The sequence below is a fragment of the Patella vulgata genome, chromosome 7 (genome assembly GCF_932274485.2).
Source record: "Patella vulgata chromosome 7, xgPatVulg1.2, whole genome shotgun sequence".
NCBI lineage: Eukaryota > Metazoa > Mollusca > Gastropoda > Patellidae > Patella > Patella vulgata.
The window spans coordinates 43,978,483-43,994,826 of record NC_065885.2 but is presented as its reverse complement, the minus strand read 5'-3'; positions in this window follow the sequence as shown (position 1 = coordinate 43,994,826).

Sequence of the window (16,344 nt, the reverse complement as noted above, 5' to 3'; positions counted from 1 at the left end):
AATTGTATCACGATAAACATTCAACAAAACAATTAGAATCACTATGTCCAGGTAATGTTGTTAGAGTAAGTAAGGATGGTATTTGGGCTGATAAAGCTATTGTTATTAAACAAGTTGCTCCTAGATCTTATCAATGTAAATTAGAAAATGGTAATATTTGTAGAAGAAATCGTCGCCAATTATTGCTTGTTCCAAATTCTGTTCATAATTCCGTTGAAAAGGATGATGAAGATGTAAATTCGAATGCTAATTATCAAAATAGACAATATGATAGACCTAAAAGAAATATCCGTTGTCCAAAAAGATTTGTAGAAACCTGATAATGATGGTTAATTTATTGGCATAATCATCTCATAAGATGTCTTATGAAAGATTGGAAATTCGAACATAATTAATGTTTGTAAGATTAATCTGATTTTGTTTAATTGCTTTAAATATTTGAAATTCAGATGTTAATTTTTTATATGTATTTATTTTAAGTTAGTTTCATTTCTTTTGAAGAAAGGGAGATGTAAGGATATTATACATTAATATTCAGTTGTCTGAATCCTATAAGACTAATCATTTATAGTTAGTTCCCTTTAACAGTTAGACCAGAGTTACTTCCCTTATGTAGTTGGGATTGTCCATGATACAACTGTATTGTAAAACATGCCATGTGCTCGCCTGACTGAATAAACCTTGCTGTTACTGTTATACTCATTTTGTAGTCCTTTACACAGACACATTTGACATAAAACACAAGTATATTACAATACACTCTCAATCTGTATCATACAACGTGCACAGCACTAATAAATGGAGAACTGCAAACTTTATTTTTAAACGAACATTTTAACTCCATGTTAGATCTAATAAACTGCAAGGAGGCTAGAGAACTCAATATTTATGTCCGTGAATCATTCAATAACGCTGTAAGAAGTAACGCCAAAGAAGACTATTCAGTTCCACTAAGTAAAAATGATTCTACATTGCAACCTCTCTCACCTAATCAAAGGGTTAAAACCACTTTGACTCCAAGAAATTGCAGCACCCCCTACCACTCTCATAATAGCAGTACTATGATGTTAACTCTTGTTGATAATGTGACTGAAACCCATCTACCTTTAGTTTATCTTACACCTGTGAATATCCAGTTGGACAGTATTCATTCCGGATCATATTTAGATACATCTTTTGGTACTCTTCTTAATATCAAAAACACAAATAATGATTCCTCTGATAATGAGCAAACCATAGCCAAAGAACTATTTTTCTCTGGGGATCCTGATGACAGCTGTTACATGAAGGATGAATACAAAGCCTCTATTGAAAAACTAATTGTGATGTGTTAATTTTGACAGACAAAATAAAGAAGCTTGACTCTGAATTTCAATCTATTAAAATATTGGTGAAAAATGTAAACAGTCAGGAATCATTTAAACCACTTGTTACAGAGGACAATAACTTAGGCCCATTTCATAAAAAATTCTCTAATGTGAAAAAACTGGAATATAAACGTAATATTGTTATAGGATCATCCATACTTAAAGGTATCAAACCAAATGGATTAGATAAAACCAAATCCACAGAAGTGAGAACTCTTGTCAGGGGCGACTATACAAGATGTCATCACTTATGTTGATAATTGTACCTCATCAAATAATGTCCACAATATAATATTTCTAATTGGATCTAATGACTCAAAATATGGCCCATATGCAGACTATACTCGTAATTATTATAGAACTTTAATAGAATTGTGTTTCTCTTAATTCTCTTATGCATCTGTTAAATTCATTAGATTATTGCCACGGTTTTCTCGCTCTTCAAATATCATTATAAATCATATTAATGACATACTATATGATGTCTGTGAGGATTGTGGAATTGACATACCTATTGATCATGGAAACTTATTTTATAATTATCACCTAAGTAAAATCAGACAGAATTTATATCATGATTCTGTACATCTTAATTCTTATGGTTCTACCTGTTTAAGCAAACTTATTAGGAAGCATATTATCTCCCAAAGCATGCCAAATTAGGATATCATTATTTTCCAGAAACTTACATTTCCTGTCATCATGCTGTGGTCTGCCAACATGCCCCCCCCCCCCCTCATCACAAGAGAGATCACTTGCACTTGCTTTTCCATCCACACCATTATAATATATTGGTGTAACTGTTTTAACATTAACATTGTTATTTTTTGTTATCATTAATTCTTACTTTGTTATTTAGAAAGATATCTAGTTTATTCCTTTCATCATTTATTACAATTATATAATAGATGAACCCAGTTTTAAATAAAAAAGGTTTACATGTAGGTCATCTAAATGTTCAATATTTCTTTAATAAAATTCCAGAACTTAGTCTATTCATCCAAAACTTTGATATATTTGCTATTTCCAAATCACACTTAACTACTTCTATAGATGATGATCAATTACATGTTGCTGGATTTCATAATCCGTTAAGAAAAGATAAGTCTAATTTAAGTTCTTCTGGAACATTGCTCTACATAAAAGATAACTTCATTTATAAACACCGCTCAGATCTGGAACATCCAAATATTGAATCGATCTGGATAGAACTAAATTTAAAAAAGTCAAAGCCAATTCTCATATGCTGTATATACCGAAATCCAGCCTCAACTAAACTATGGATTGATTCTTTTTCGGGAATGATGGAATCTGCATGGAATAATCAAAATGAAATTCTTATGATTGGAGATTTAAACATAGATCTTTACAAAAATTAAAATAAACATTGGACCGATTTGTTACAAACTTTTGGCCTCAGTCAACTTATTAAAGCACCTACACGAGTTACTGATAAAACGAAAACATTAATAGACCATCTCATTGATTCAGACCCTGATCAAAATTCCTTGTTATGCTGCCTCTGATCATTACCCAGTATGTTTTACCTGGCAGAAAAAGGGTGCTTCTTTTCCTAAAAATAAACATGTAACAATTACATATAGGTCATTTAAACACTTTAATAAAGATCAATTTTTGTATGATTTGCATGCAGCTCCCTTTGACTATATTTATAATTATTCTGATCCAAATTTAGCTTTATCTGTCTGGTATTCAATTATTACTCCAATAATAAATAAACATGCCCCCTTTAAAACTAAAAGAGTAAGAAACGTTCATAAACCAGTTTGGTTAACTCATGAAATATTTCAACTTATTCATAAACGAGATTATTTAAAGAAAAAAGGTGATGTTACTAATTATAAAAAAATAAGAAATGAAGTTAAAACAGCTATCTGACCGGAAACACAGTAAACAGATTTGGGATGCCATAAAACTAGCAAATAATACTTTTCATAAAATTTCATCACAACCTACTCAAATGGATCCTGACACTCTCAATGATTATTTTATCAATGTTGCAAACAACTTGCTGAACAATGTCCCAATTTCGTTAAGCAAAAATGATTCAAATTGTATTTATAATTTTGTAAACAATCAAATTTCATCTTGTACTCCTAAATGTAAAATACCTTTTATTGTCCCCCGACTTTCGAAGAAAGCAGGGGACTGTTAAAATGGGTTCGTCCGTCTGTCTGTCTGTCCGTCCGTCCGTCACACTTTTTGGGACACAATAACTCTCTTTCTAATTAACCTAGAATGTTCAAACTTGGTGTAGGTGTTTATTAGGTCAATGCCTTGATGGAGTTCGAAGATGAGCATTTTCGGCTTAGGGTAAGCAGAGATAAGCAATTTGATTGGTTGATGCTTTGGGACACGATAACTTTAGTTCTAATTAAGTGAGAGAGATGAAACTTGGTGTATAGTTTCATTACATCAATACCTTGACTAAGTTCGATAATGAGCATTTTCTGCTCAGGGTAAGCAGAGCGATAAGCAATTTGATTGGCCGAGACTTTGGAACACAATAACCCTCCTTCTAATTGAGCTAGAATGTTCAAACTTGGTGTAGGTTTCTATTAGGTCAATGCCTTGATGGAGTGTGAAGATAAGCATTTTCTGCTTAGGGTAAGCAGAGATAAGCAATTTGATTGGTTGATGCTTTGGGACACGATAACTTTAGTTCCAATTAAGTGAGAGTGATGAAACTTGGTTTATAGTTTCATTACATCAATATCTTGATTAAGTTCGATGATGAGCATTTTCTGCTCAGGGTAAGCAGAGCGATAAGCAATTTGATTGGCCGAGACTTAAGAACACAATAACTCTCCTTCTAATTAAGCTTGAATGTTCAAACTTGGTGTAGGGGTTTATTAGGTCAATGCCTTGATGGAGTGTGAAGATAAGCATTTTCTGCTTAGGGTAAGCAGAGATAAGCAATTTGATTGGTTGATGCTTTGGGACACGATAACTTTAGTTCCAATTAAGTGAGAGTGATGAAACTTGGTTTATAGTTTCATTACATCAATATCTTGATTAAGTTCGATGATGAGCATTTTCTGCTCAGGGTAAGCAGAGCGATAAGCAATTTGATTGGCCGAGACTTAAGAACACAATAACTCTCCTTCTAATTAAGCTTGAATGTTCAAACTTGGTGTAGGGGTTTATGAGGTCAATGCCTAGATGGAGTGCAAAGATCAGCATTTTCTGCTTAGGGTAAGCAGAGATAAGCAATTTGATTGGTTGATGCTTTGGGACACGATAACTTTAGTTCTAATTAAGTGAGAGTGATGAAACTTTGTGTATAGTTTCATTACATCAATACCTTGACTAAGTTTGATGATGAGAATTTTCTGCTTAGGCTAACGAGCAATAAGCATTTTGATTGGTCAAGACTTTGGAACATAACAACTCTTCTTCTAATTGAGATAGAATGTTTAAACTTGATGTAGATGTTCGTCTTGACTGAGTTCAATGATTAACATATCGAGCTAAAGCTAAGCAGAGATAAGCAATTTCCTGCTTTGGGACAAGATAACTTTGATTCTATCTGATAGAGAGTGATGAAACTTAGTGTATAATTGATAATCAGTTTGATTGGTTGATGCTTTGGAAAAAAATAGATGTGTGATTAATTAATATGTGTCATCTATTTATTTGGGGATTTCAGCGGGGGACATCAGCCTCACTGTTGGCTTGTTTCCACTTGTGATGTATACAAATATCTTTCAAATTTAGGTGCATCAAAATATGTAGGAATTGATGGTGTTAGCTCGTTTTTTCTCAAAACCGGATGCTCCATTTTAAATACCTCTCTAACATATATATTTAATCTTTGCATTGAAAAGAACATATTTCCTGACATTTTAAAACAGGCAAAGGTACTACCATTCTTCAAATCAGGTGATAAAAGCCTAACCGGTAATTATAGGCCAATATCTATTTTTCTCTAAACCCCTTGAAAAACATATAAATTTGAATATTACTAATTATTTAAATTAAAATAATCTTTTATATTTAAATCAATCTGGCTTCCGTTCAAATAGCTGTTGTCATACAGCCCTTGTTAATATCACTGAAAATGTTTATGACGCTCTAAATAATAATATGCTAACAGGATTATTATTTTTTGATTTCAGAAAAGCTTTTGACATGGTAAATCATAATCTTCTTCTACAAAAACTTCAGCTATATAATTTTTCTGAAAACTTACTCTCATTATTGAAATCATACCTTGATAATCGAAAACAGTGTATATCAATTGGACAAAATAAATCTTCATTTCAAAATAAAATTTCCGGTGTACCCCAAGGATCAATCTTGGACCTTTACTTTTTAATCTCTTTATCAATGATTTACCGTTTTCTCTTTCTGTAAATTCCGATCTGTTTGCAGATGACACCACCGTTTAGACCTCTTCTTTGGATATAACATCTCTTAATAATAAAATCCAATTGGAAACCAATAAAATAATACAGTGGTGCCAAAATAATGCTATGATTATCAATGAATCAAAAACTAAATAAATGTTAATAGCTACAAACTATCAACTTAAAAATCCATTAAATAAACTTGACATTCAAATCAATAATAATCAAATTGAAAATGTTTATGAAATTTAAACTTTTAGGTGTAATCATTGATAGAAATATTTCTTGGAATAAACATACTGAATACATTTGTAAAACACTAAATAAAAAATTGTATCAACTGAAAAAGATAAAATCACTTCTTCCGTCAAACTTGTTAAAATTATTCTATTTTGGCCATTTTCAGTAACATCTAGATTATTGCTCCACCATTGTAGTAAAACATCCTAAATTACTTACAGCGTGTGCAAAATTGGCTTTTAAATTAATTAATGATAAACCACTACCGAAAAATTCAACCTTATCTACTTATGAAACCCTAGCTAAATCACTAAATACATCTTACTGTTCAAATTAGTTCATAAAAAATGCCAAAACTACTTAACTAACATTCTCGTTTTTAAAAATACACCTTATACCAATATTAATCGTCGATTTAATATTCCTCAACCTAATAAATCAATATATAAAAATAGTTTAAAATACATTGGACCTTGTCTCTAGAATAATCTACCTACCTCAATTAAAAACACAACTGTACTATCAGACTTTAAGGCGAATATTCTTTTAAAGATACATTGACGTTCCTAACCTTTGTAAACCTTATGTACATAATTTTAATTCATAATAGAGAAGGTAGTTAACCTTTTTTTTTTTTTTTTTTTTTTCTTAATGTGTGATCTTTTTTATATATATTTGATCTCATTGTTGTTCTTGTTGTTCTTATATTGTGCTGTTATGTTTCAAGGGCGGAATTGTAAAAAGGCCTGGCCTAATTTCTTACCCTTATAAAGATATTATTATTATTATTATTATAATTATGGCCCTTGATTGTACGAAAAATCGTGTTTTGAGCTTGCGGATTCTCTAGAGGTCACAATTTTTTTCCAATTTTAAAAACGTTTAAATACATCACCATTCCACCATAATGAAGGTTGAAATCAAATTTCGGGAAAATTGAAATGAAACTGCCCAACCAAATGGCCGCTCTTTGTATGCAAATTGTGTAGAATTGTGTAATACGAAGGTTGTGGACCCTCTAGAAGTCACAATTTTTATCCGATTTTGATGAAACTTAAAACATATCTTTATATCCCAAAGATCTCAGTCCTTTTTGATATTTGCACATTTCAGGCCATAACTTTCTGAATTATTGCTCTGATAGTCCAAAAATCGTGTTTGTGTTTAGCTTGTTCTCTATCGATCTCTTGTAAAATGTGGGCGTATCCTGCCTGGCAGCCGCTGGTTTAGCTTGTGGTCCCTCTGGAGGTCACAATTATTATCCGATTTTAAAAAACCTGTTTGATTATATCACTGTTCCACCGTAATGAAGGTTGAGATCGAATTTCGTGAAAATCAGACCAAAACTGCCAGACAAAATGGCCGCCCCTCGAACGCAAACGTGTGAAAATATGGTATATCAAGGTTGTGGACCCTCTAGAGCTCACAATTTTGATCTGATTTTGATGAAACTCGAAATACATGTTTATAACCCAAAGATCTTGGTTGCTTTCGATATTTGCGCATATTGGATCGTAACTCCCTGAATTATGGCCCTGGACTGTACGAAATTTCTCGTTTTTAGTTTGTGGTCCCTCTAGAGGTCACAATTATTATCAGATTTAAAAAAACGTGTGAATATATCACCGTTAAACCATGATGATGGTTGAGTTTGAAATTCAATGCAACCTTAAATTTATGTTTATATCACAAAGGTCTTGGTTCCTTTCGATATTCGTGCATATCGGATCGTAACTTCCTGAATTATGGCCCTTGATTGTATGAAAAATTGCGTTTTAAGCTTGTGGTCCCTCTAGTGTTAACAATTTTTATACGGACACATTTTCAAGTGGACGTATATTGTCGTCGCACCTGTCCGTCCGCAATGTTTGTGGACACTCTACAGGTCACAATCAGGGGCCATAATCCATGAAGTTATGATCTGATACATGCCAATATCGAAAGGAACCAAGATCTTAGGGAGATATATCTATATTTCAAGTTTCGTTGAAATCGGATAAAAATTGTGACCTGTAGAGTGTCCACAAACAATTGTGGACGGACGGACGGGGGCGACGACAATATCCGGTCACATGAAAATGTTGACCTATAAAAACATCAGGAATACATATTTGGAAAGTTAATTAAGCTTTCATTCAATTTTGTATGATCATAAAATAATCCAGACATTAAAAAGAAATGAAATTGAACTGCCTACTATAACTAAATAACTTGTGAGAGATTATATGTACTGTATACAAAAGTTTAATACGTTTTCCTTTTAATTTTAGGTAAAGTTGTAAATTCGCGATCGCCATGGCGATTGTCGATAATACCAGAGATTTTTTGGAGTATTATCAACTTCATCATCTTATTGTAAGTGTTCTAACCTATACGTAAGCTCATTTTTTTCACTTTGTACACAAAGTTCTTCTATTTTACAGGCTTTAAGGGGAGGCACTGCTCAACAATATGCATTTTAAAATAACTCATTTCTAATAGTGACATTAACATGAAATGTTCAAGAATTGTTCAAATAGCCAAAATAAGGCTAATCAGCAGTTTTGAGGGATTTATTCTTACCTGAAACTTACACGATACATAGTGTGTAGAACTGATCTCTGAGCTTTTACTAACTGGCTTATGTGTTAGAATATCCTCTAATCACGCAGAATAAGTTAATTGTGGTTACTATTCATGGAACCTCGAGAGAAATATATATACGTGTTGTGAGTAGTCGCTTAAACCTATCAGTACTTGCAATGTACATCAGTATTCCTATAAATGGTCAGCAATAATCATAGGTGGGTATTTTAAGTTAATTTGTTAGTATTCCTTACTTGTGTCAGTATGTGAAAATAACATGAGTAGTTAAACAAACGTGAGTTAATCCGAACATATCACTAGTCAGGCGCGTGCTGGAGAAACTGGCAAACGGGTGACTAATTAACAAAACGTCACTATTTTGGCTACTGTTTACTGTCTGTTTGAAACCGTCAGTAGAGCGTGAAATCATTAACTAAGTCAGTAAGTGATTGGTATCAGTTAAATTGTGACTTTTCCATTAAATCGTTACTACATCCTGAATTAATTTTTATTTATAAATTATTTATTAATATTCTTGAATAAGGGGAAATTATGGATGCCAGTTAACTGCCGTATAGTGTAAAAGACAACTGAACATGTCCCAACCAGAAAAACGGCGCAATGTGTATTTTTATGTTATTTACAATTTATATTTATTCCCGTTACATGCGGACTGGCACATGTTTTGATATCTTTATGGATTCAATTTGGAATGACAACTTATGGTTAAGAAACAACAGAGTACATAAATATTATATTTTCACTACTTTTATTGAAACAAATATGTAAGCTGGAATTATGAGCACAGAAGAGTCGTGTAAATATCTTTTTACCTTTTTATACGCCCACATTTAAATGTGGTCGTATATTGTCGTCGCCCCCGTCCGTCCGTCCGGCCGGCCGGCGTCCACAATTGCTTGTGGACTCTCTAGAGGCTAAAGTTAATATCCGATTGACTTTAAATTTATACACAGTGTTTAAGGTCATGAGACGAAGAAGCCTATTGATTTTCAGCAATTTGCGATCATTACTGCCAGAGTTATGGCCCTTGATCACTTCAAAAAATCTTGTGGACGCTCTAGAGGCCAAAGTTAATATCCGATTGACTTTAAATTCATACACAGTGTTGAAGGTCATGCGACGAACAAGCCTATTGATTTTTAGCAATTTCCTATAATTACTGCCAGAGTTATGACCCTTGATCACTTCAAAAAATCTTGTAGACGCTCTGGAGGCCAAAGTTAATATCCGATTGACTTTAAATTCATACACAGTGTTTAAGGTCATGCGACGAAGAAGCCTATTGATTTTTAGCAATTTCCGATAATTACTGCCAGAGTTATGGCCCTTGATCACTTTGAAAAATCTTGTGGAGGCTCTAGAGGCCAAAGTTAATATCCGATTGACTTTAAATTTATACACAGTGTTTAAGGTCATGAGAGAAAGAAGCCTATTGATTTTCAGCGATTTCCAATAATTACTGCCAGAGTTATGACCCTTGATCACTTCAAAAAATCTTGTAGACGCTCTGGAGGCCAAAGTTAATATCCGATTGACTTTAAATTCATACACAGTGTTTAAGGTCATGCGACGAAGAAGCCTATTGATTTTTAGCAATTTCCGATAATTACTGCCAGAGTTATGGCCCTTGATCACTTTGAAAAATCTTGTGGACGCTCTAAAAGCCAAAGTTAATATCCGATTCTTTTCGATATTCGCACATATCGGACCGTAACTTCCTGAATTATGGCCCCTGATTTCGTGAAAATCGGCCAAAAACTGACAGACAAAATGGCCGCCCCACGTTCTCAAATAGTGTAAAAATATAGTATATCAAGGTTGTGGACTCTCTAGAGGTCACAATTTTCTTCTGATTTTGATGAAACCTGAAATGTAAATTTAAAGCCTGAAGATCTTGGTTCCTTTCGATATTCGCACATATCGAATAGTAACTTCCTGAATTGTGGCCCCTGATCATGTTTTTAGCTTGTTGTAGAGGTCACAATTTTTATCTGATTTAAAAAAAAACCATGTGAATATATCACCATTACACACTAAGATCTTGGTTCCTTTTGATAATCGCGTATATCCGAACGTAATTTCCTGGATTATGGCTCCTGATTGTTCCAAAAATCGCATTTTTAGCTTGCTGATTTTCTGAAGGTCACAATTTTTTTTTCCGATTTTAAAAACCATTTAAATATTTCACCATTCCACCATAATGAAGGTTGAATTCGAATTTCGGGAAAACCGAAATGAAACTGCCCGACAAAAGGACCGCTCTTTGTATGCAAATTGTGTAAAAGTATGCAATACGAAGGTTGTGGACCCTCTAGAGGTCACAATTTTTATCTAATTCTGATGAAACTTAAAACATATCTTTATATCCCAAAGATCTCAGTCCCTTTTGATATTTGCGCATTTCAGACCATAACTTTCTGGATTATTGCCCCTGATTGTATAAAAAATCCTGTTTGTTTTTAGCTTGTTCTCTATCCATCTCTTGCAAAATGTGGGCGGATCCTGCCTGGCATCCGCTGGTTAAACAATATTTATAACGATAAAAATAGTAATAATATATTATAAGGATATAATATACAATACTAAAGGTTCTACGCACGAATGTGCTATCTGACGAGGTAACGAATCGTTTGGCACTTAATTTTTTATACGCCCACATTGAAATGTGGTCGTATATTGTCGTCGCCCCCGTCCGTCCGCCCGGTCTAGAGGCTAAAGTTAATATCTGATTGACTTTAAATTTATACACAGTGTTTAAGGTCTTGAGACAAAAAAGCCTATTGATTTTCAGCGATTTCCGATAATTACTGCCAGAGTTATGGCCCTTGATCACTTTGAAAAATCTTGTGGACGCTCTAGAGGCCAAAGTTAATATCCGATTGACTTTAAATTGATACACAGTGTATAAGGTCATGAGACGAAGAAGCCTATTGATTTTCAGCGATTTCCGATAATTACTGCCAGAGTTATGGCTCTTGATCACTTCAAAAAATCTTGTGGATGCTCTAGAGGCTAAAGTTAATATCTGATTGAGTTTAAATTTATACACAGTGTTTGAGATGATGAGACGAAGATTCCTATTGATTTTCAACGATTTCCGATAATTACTGCCAAAGTTATGGCCCTTGATCACTTTGCAAAATCTTGTGATGCTCTAAACCAAACAAATTCTAATAGTTTTCTGATAATTACTTCGTGAGTTGTTGCTCTTAATCAGATTTTAGTATATTATAAATGTTTCATTACCGAAAAAAGTAAAAATATGCGACAACCCTTGTTGACTGCCCGGACGACTTAGTTGCTGTGGGCGTATGTTTCGTTGCCTGGCAACCTATCTTTTTACTTTAGATATAAAACTACAAAGATTGAAATAAAAAAAATAACAAAATGAACTGCCAAACATTCTACGCACGAATGTGCTACCTGGCGGGATAACAAGTCTTTTGGCAGTTAATTTTATTACCTTTTGAAAACAACATTCATTCAATAAAGACAATTAATAAAATTATCCAGAGAGAGAGAGAGTATTCACAATTTATCATCTTGGTACGCGTGCAAGAGAGGCGCAGATAAAACCCGAAAGTTGATATTGTTTTTTAAATTCGTCTTTTCTTTTCTTACATAATAGCAAATGATTTATCACACAGCACAAGATTACCAACCCAATCAACGTTACAAAATTTTAGTTTCCTGTTGGCTGTAATCAATTTTCCACAAAATAAATCACTGTTTTACTTCTTCGTACACTAGTGACACCGGTTTGTTCATAAATTCGCTCCTGTATGTTGTAGACCTTTCTTGCGTTTCGCAGAGCCACATGGTGGGTAAGATTAAAATAAGACACTGCGCTCGCTAGCCAGGAGGTCGCAGGTCTGATCCCTGTAATTGGCCGAGAAAGTCCATCTGGATTTTCCGGCATGGTTTCCACAAGTCAGTTGTGCAGGTGTAGCTTTTCTGGTAGTATGATTCCACACCACGATCTCCAGAGGTGCGCTACAAGTTTTTGGGTCCGTTGTAGAAGGGCGAATAAAAATATTCCAACAAGAATTAAAATACTGAAGAATTTAACCAATTAAATAAGTAATAAACCGGGTTAAAACATAATGATGTGATTATTATCATAGGTGCCGACTAGGCGGATATCGGGTGTAGCACTATCAGACGTAGGTGCACTTCAGATGCTAACTGTAGGTGCTCTTTGGGTATAAACTGGAATAATCTATCTCTATCGTAGGCGCACTATCAGTGCTAACTAGTTGCACCTCGAGTGCTAACTATGGGTGCTCACAGGGTATAAGCTGGAATAATATATCTCTATTGTAGGTGCACCTCGGGTGCTAACTATGGGTGGTCTCGGTGTATAAACTGGAATAATCTATCTCTATCGTAGGCGCACTATAGGTGCTAACTAGGTGCACCTCGGTTGCTAACTATGGGTGCTCTCGGGGGTATAAACTGGGATAATCTATCTCTATCGTAGGCGCACTATCGTTGCTAACTAGGTGCACATCAGGTGCTAACTAAGTGTACTTTGGATGAATACTAAGGGAACCACTATCAACCATTATAGGGCCAAATTTGATGCTACTATAGGTGCGTTCAATATTGAACGGCTTAAAACAAAGGCAAAAATAATTATGCACTACTGGTGACCACGGCGAAACTCATGAGGCTCTAAATCGCTGAATTCTTATCAAACGGATTAAATCATGCTAAAATTTAAGTAAAGGATTAAAAATTGCTAAAATTTCTGTCATTTGCTATACACAATACTGGGAGAAGCTCAAATGGAAGGTTTTCCCAGGGTCATGACGAGCTAGTTGGACCTCTAATCTTAATCATTACCTCAGAAGGTCAAATCAATCAATGTTACATTTAGGCTAGGGTAAAAGTCGAATCATAGCTATCATTTCTTACAGAGATTCCGAAAAGTTCCACCAAGGAGAAAGAAAACACGTCCTCCATCAATGAATGCTGCAGTGTCCTGACCAAGATTACTAAGGCCACAAACTGGCGGTCAGGCTTTTGACCACATAGAATACGTCTTTCAAGGTACTTTGGCGTTATGCGCGGGAATGCAACGTCATGATAACGTCACGGAACGGAGAAAGGGCGGGAAGAATTAAGGCGCTGCGAACAGGCCCACTAACCCTAAGCCTTTAGATAGCGCTGCGAACAGGACCACCAACCTTCACAAGTAGGAGGGAACGGAACTGTTACACAGGACGAAGGGCCTGACAAGGACAGCTGTCTAGCGATTTGGATGGGGCAAAAAACCAAGGTCCCGTGTATACATTGGCATGCACGTAAAAGATCAATTGACAGTTGGAATTCGATATAAGAGTAGGCCATAGTGCAGCCACACTACATGGCATGTGCCAGTCTTCATTAGCCCAGGACATTAAACCCCATTTTTATATGCCCACATTCTGGACGCTCTAGAGGCTTAAGTTAATATCCGATTGACTTTCATTTTATACACAGTGTTTAAGGTCATGAAACGAAGAATCCTATTGATTTTCACCAATTTCTGATAATTACTGCCAGAGTTATAGCCCTTGATCACTTTGAAAATTCTTGTGGATGCCCTACAGGCTAAAGTCAATATCCGATTGACTTTAAATTTATACACGAGACGAAAAAGCCTATTGATTTTCACCAGTTTCTCATAATTACTGCTAGAGTTATGGCCCTTGATCACTTCGAGAAATCTTGTGGATGCTCTAGAGGCTAAAGTCAATATCCGAATGATTATATTTATACACAGTGTTTATGGTCATCAGACGGAGAAACCTATTGATTATCAACGATTTCTGATAATTACTGCCTGACGGGGCTCACACTGGCTTTCATTTTTTTCCCAGCCAAAATGGATGATAATTTTTATATAAAAAAAGGTTCATATTTTTTCCCGCCAACTGGAATATTTTATGGTCAAAAATGTGTGATAAAAAAACAACATGTAACAGTTTTATGTCTCAGGTAGGCCTATTATAAAACAATTACCAATATATACAACTTTAAAAATCTTTACATAATACATTAATACAGTTTTGATTTACTAAGATAAGATGTTATTTTTAGTGACTTTAGTCTATTTGCACCCCGTACAGCACAATATATTTTCAATAGGCCTATTTACATGTCTGATCTCATTCAAAGATTGCAAATTTTCTATAAATATATGTTTTGCATGTACAATAGGCCTATTGTTATTTTCAGGTACCGTAAAGGTATCAAAATCTGAATCCCTGATAGAATGATATCGGTTTCAGTTATATATTTTTATATGAGATGCTTAGAATTATACTCGTAGTTCACTTTTATTTAGAGCATTTTGGCGACGGTAATATGATACAAATAGCAAACTGTTTTCTCGCTCAAGAATCATCGCTATTCAACCCGCTCTTACGTTTCCGACCAGTGATGATAATATAATTTAATATAATAATATCCGATAGACATGCTTGTATATTTTACATGCCATATGAAGCCACAGTAAACGGAATTCAACTATCAAAATATTTCATTCTCTTCAAAAAGAACTGTCGGCCATTTATGTTAAAGACCACATAAGACAAAAAATCTAAATTTCATGTACGTATAGCCAATGGTTACTATACTAATGTCCAAAAGAAAGTATACACTGTGCATTTTGTGCTGCATCAACCAAAATCGTTTTTCCATGGTGTACGGTATTTGGGTAGAATGTCAATTTGTTTCACATTTTTATACGCCCACATTGAAATGTGGTCGTATATTGTCGTCACCCCCGTCCGGCGGTCCGGCGGCCACAATTGCTTGTGGACGCTCTAGAGGCAAAAGTTAATATCCGATTGACTTTAAATTTATACACAGTGTTTAAGGTCATGAGACGAAGAAGCCTATTGATTTCCAGGGATTTCCGATAATTACTGCCAGAGTTATGGCCCTTGATCACTTCAAAAAATCTTGTGGTCGCTCTAGAGGCTAAAGTTAATATCCGATTGACTTTAAATTTATATACAGTGTTTAAGGCCATGAGATGAAGAAGTCTATTGATTTTCAGCGATTTCCAATAATTACTGTCAGAGTTATGGCCCTTGATCACTTCAAAAAATCTTGTGGACGCTCTAGAGGCTAAAGTTAATATCCGATTGACTTTAAATTTATACACAGTGTTTAAGGTCATGAGACGAAGAAGCCTATTGATTTTCAGCGATTTCCGATAATTACTGCCAGAGTTATGGCCCTTGATCACTTCAAAAAATCTTGTGGACACTGTAGAGGCTAAAGTTAATATCTGATTTACTTTAAATTTATACACAGTGTTTAAGGTCATGAGACGAAGAAGCCTATTGATTTTTAGCGATTTCCGATAATTACTGCCAGAGTTATGGCCCTTGATCCCTTTGAAAAATCTTGTGGACGCTCTAGAGGCTAAAGTTAATATCCGATTGACTTTAAATTTATACACAGTGTTTAATGTCATGAGACGAAGAAGCCTATTGATTTTCGGCGATTTCTGATAAGTTCTGCCAGAGTTATGGCCCTTGATCACTTTGAAAAATCTTGTGGACGCTCTAGAGACTAAAGTTAATATCCGATTGACTTTAAATTTATACACAGTGTTTAATGTCATGAGACGAAGAAGCCTATTGATTTTCGGCGATTTCTGATAAGTACTGCCAGAGTTATGGCCCTTGATCACTTTGAAAAATCTTCTGACGCTCTAGAGGCTAAAGTTATCATCCGATTGACTTCAGATTGATACACAGAGTTTAAGGTCTTGACACGAACAA